General features: G+C 35.8%; 1 pseudogene; it reads right to left on the bottom strand.

Annotated features, from left to right (window-relative positions):
- Positions 1–1,738: 1,738 nt before the first annotated feature.
- LOC129641583 (olfactory receptor 6C2-like) lies at positions 1,739–2,678 on the bottom strand (annotated as a pseudogene).
- Positions 2,679–4,384: the final 1,706 nt, after the last annotated feature.

Raw genomic sequence — 4,384 nt, 5'->3', positions numbered from 1 at the left:
CTTGAATAGATATTTCTTCAAAGATAATATACAAATGGTCAACAAACAAATAAAAAGATGTTCAACATGACCAATCAACATATAAATATAGATGAAACATAATTATGCATCAAACCTGGACTGACAACTTATTTCATATATGATATTATACATAAGGGAGGAGGGTTCAGGATGGGGAACACGTGTACACCTGTGGCAGATTCATATTGATATATGGCAAAACCAATACAATATTGTAAAGCTAAAAAATAAATAAAATATATAAAAAAAACCCCCATAAATATGTGTAACCTCACACCTATTAGGATGGATAGTTTTCAAAAAATCAGAAAATAACATGTGTTGGCAAGGATACAAAGAAACAGGATATTTGCACACGGTTGATGGGATTGTAGAAATGGTGAAACCTCTTGGGAAAACAGTATTAAGATTTCTCAAAAAGAAAATAAGACTACCATATGATCAAGTGAACTTCAAAGGTGGCATTAGTGGTAAAGAACCTGCTTGGCCAATGTGCAAGACATGAGAGGTGGGTTCGATCCCTAGATCAGGATGATCCCCTGGAGGGAGGGCACAGCAAACCACTCTGGTATTCTTGCTTGGAGAATCCCAGGGACAGAGGAGCCTGGTGGACTACAGTCCATAGGGTCGCAAAGAGTCAGACAGGACTGAAGTGACTTAGCACTCATGCATGCACCATATGATCAAGCAGTCTTACTTCTGGACAGATATCAAAATAAAAAAAAAAATGAAAGAAGGGTCTTAAAGAGATATTTTCACACTATACATGTAGGAGCACATCTTCCTTTGTAAAATGTTAGTGAAGATCATACTTATGCTTTTGCAATGTTAAAAATAATCATTGAGAAAACAATTATGCCTTGATAATGGATTCCTTGTCTATAACCCAGGGGTTCTTTGTATTTTGATAGCTTAATTTTCTTGATCTCTAGAGCTTTAATTTGCTGAGATTTTCTTGCTCCTGTTCATCTAAATTACTATATTTAGGACTTGCATTGTATTATATATTTCAGCACTAACTTGTTTTATTATGTCAGCAGATTTTATCTGATCTTGGCCACCAGGGTGATGAATTAACAGAGAGGTTGTGCTTTAGAATTAACAGAGAGGTTTTCACTTTAGAGAGAATCTGATGAATCTAAACTTCAAGTCTTTGGGCTTTAACGTTTCTTTTACAAGGTCAATGTGGATTTCCAGGTGTCTAAAGTCATATATTTTCCTTTTCATGGTTAAAATTTATTCATTTTTTGCTCAAATGAACTCATTTTTATGTTGAATAATTAATTCCTTCTTGAGAAGAGTAACTACAATTATATAATGCATTTGGATGTTTGGCTTAAAAGACACAATGGATACTATTACTCCACTATTTTCCTATCAGCTCAAGAATTCAATTTTTTTCCATGTAACATTTAATAGTTCTTTTATTGATCAGAACCAAGTTAGAATTTCAGTAAGGTCCTTTACATTCTCTTGATATGAGATGCCATCTTGGAGAAAGTTTATTTTCAACAAAAGTTGAAATAACTCAAGTTGTTTATTTCAACAAGCACTGAAAAGATGATTTTAGGTCTGAGATTCAGTAATAACAGTGGTATGAGCCTGTTAATATGAACAGACAATATACTAGAATTTAATAGTTCATGAATGAAGATTGTGACCTTGAGGCCCATTGCTCTTTTTAAATTGATATTTTATGCTTAGTTTCAACATTTCTTTACTGTTTTGAGATCAATGAAATTCTTTTGATTAAGTCTGTAAAAGCTTGTTTCACTTGCTTGTTCCTCAAGCTATAAATAAATGGGTTTAACATGGGGGCAATTGAAGTAATAAGCAACGACACACACTTATTAATTGTCACTTCATCCTTTGTTGAAGGTTTGACATAGATGAAGATACAACTGCCATAAGTGATAGAAACCACAATCATGTAAGAACAGGTAGAAAAGGCCTTCATCTTTTGCGGGGCAGAAGGGAACTTTGTGATGGTCTTGATAATGTATATATATATATGACAGAACTACACACAGAAATGTCCCAATGTCAGTCAACACAGAAAGGGCAACAACCATCTGTTCTATGAACCATGTGTCTGAACAAGAGATCTTCATCATAGGAGAAGCATCACAGAGAAAATGATCAATGACATTAGAATCACAGAATTCTATGTTTAAGCCCAGGCAGAGTGGTGGAAATATGACCAGCCAACCTGCTATCCAGCAACAGACAACAAGCCATCCACAGACTCTGGCGTTCATGATGGTTGCATAACGTAAGGGTTTGCAGATGGCCACATAACGGTCATAGGACATGATGGCCAGGAGGAAAAATTCTGTTATTGCAAAAAGAAAGACAAAAAATAGTTGACTAGCACAAGCATTAAAGGAAATAGTCTTGTCCCCAGTTGATAAGCTGTATAAGAGTCTGGGAATGCACACCGTGGTGAATAAGGTTTCTAAAAAGGAGAAGTGTTTGAGGAAAAAGTACATGGCAGTTTTAAGGTGAGAGTCTACTAAAGTGAGTATAATGATGCTTAGATTCCCAGTGACACTCAATAAGTAGGATATAAACAGAAATAAAAAAATCAAAACCTGCATTGGAGAATCATCTGTCAGTCCCAGCAATATGAGTGTAGGTAATGATGTATGGTTTCTCATTGCTGACTTATACTTATCAAACTCCTCAGAAACTCAAGTGACATTGAACTGAGAAAACTTGCATGAAATTATGAGGCCATAGCTATTGGGTGAAAATATCCAATCACAGAAATGAATAGTCATTTTCTTCTGTGAGTCATGCTAATGATGAGTCAAAACTTCAGAATTCTCAGATATTTTGATGTGAATTATAGGAATCCTTATGATCATGTTTTTCTGATATGTTTTTACTAGTGTCCATATACCACCTTGCATGCTCTCACATCTCTATTTTTCAATTAATCTAAACTCTGTCCTTTATTCTCTGAAATATATTAAGCTTTAGAATTAAAAATGTCATCCATGTGATACTATTTTGTACATATTATAATGTTCTTTTGCCCCTAATAATTCTTCACTATTCACAAGTTCGAATGAGCGCACATGCTTTTTTAAGTGTGGGTTCCTGTTAAATGCAAATAAGTGGCTGAGTTTGACATTTTATACATAGTCTGGAGGTCATGTGTGCAGTATTTGAGTGTTTGCTGTTACTGCAATGACTAAAAAAATTATTTTATTTTATATATTTTACTTTTGGTATCAGAATTGTCATCCAAATAATACCCATTTGCTTTCCAGGCTTGCTATTCATCCTGAAATTTCTACATCAATGTCCAACTTTCTTTCCATTTTTCAGTCTAATAGAACAGTGTTTGATAAGTACTACATAAACAAGTTTCCTGCTGCTGTATTGGGTAAAAAAACTATTATATGCCAAAACTAAAAACCCTGAAGAATTTAACCTCAACTGTTAGTACTTGCAAGGTCACAAAGGAAGAGAGGAGACAGGATAAGACACAGATTGGAGTGAGAGAGTCAGTTCCTAGGTAGGTTGATAGGGAGTCTAGGGGTCCCCAAGGAGAGAGGGGTCTGGAATTCTCAAGGAGGAAGAAAGGACAAACTTTTTTTCTTTCTCCACATTCCTTAGGATTATATAACAATAATGTATCCTGCCTGAGGACAGTCTTTGGATTAAATCTTCTGGCTAATTCTGTTATCTTAAAATGTTAATTATGGGAGTAGACCTGGTCTTTACAAGGATGTATCTTGCCTGAGGACAGTGTTATCTTAAAATGGAAATTATGGGAGTAGGTCTGATGAGGTCTTTTACAACCTCCAGACATTCTTTGGATTATATAACTTCATTGTTAACACTAGCAAGCCGGTACACTTTCTGCCCCCTTCTGATGCCTATGTCAGAAGCTTTCTCTATGTCCTTTATACTTTAATAAAACTTTATTACACAAAAGCTCTGAGTGATCAAGCCTCGTCTCTGGCCCTGGATTGAATTCTTCTCCTCCGGGGGCCAAGAATCCTGGTGTATTCGTGTGACTCAACAACAACCTTTCAGGAGGAGACTTAAGGACACATGACATTTCCTTTTCAAATAGTAATTTGCATTGGATTCTGCAACAGAAAATGACATCAGTGGTAAAATTAGGAAAATCCAAACAAAATAATTATTTAATTAATTTAATTTATTTCCTAGGTAATCCTTCTTTCTTCTGAGACCCTGAAATCCTATGATTCCCAGTAAGTCTCTTCTTGTGTCTCTAGGGACTCACAGGCCACAGTGAGGGAGGCAGCACTTTGCACATGCTCAGTCTGAGGGATCCAAGATGGAGAGTCAGTAGCCAGCATGCAGCCCCAGATCTAGGCGGTGGTAG

The sequence above is a fragment of the Bubalus kerabau genome, chromosome 1 (genome assembly GCF_029407905.1).
Source record: "Bubalus kerabau isolate K-KA32 ecotype Philippines breed swamp buffalo chromosome 1, PCC_UOA_SB_1v2, whole genome shotgun sequence".
Taxonomy (NCBI): Eukaryota; Metazoa; Chordata; class Mammalia; order Artiodactyla; family Bovidae; genus Bubalus; species Bubalus kerabau.
The sequence above is the reverse complement of the archived record's forward strand: the minus strand, read 5'-3'. Positions and strand labels throughout refer to the sequence as shown.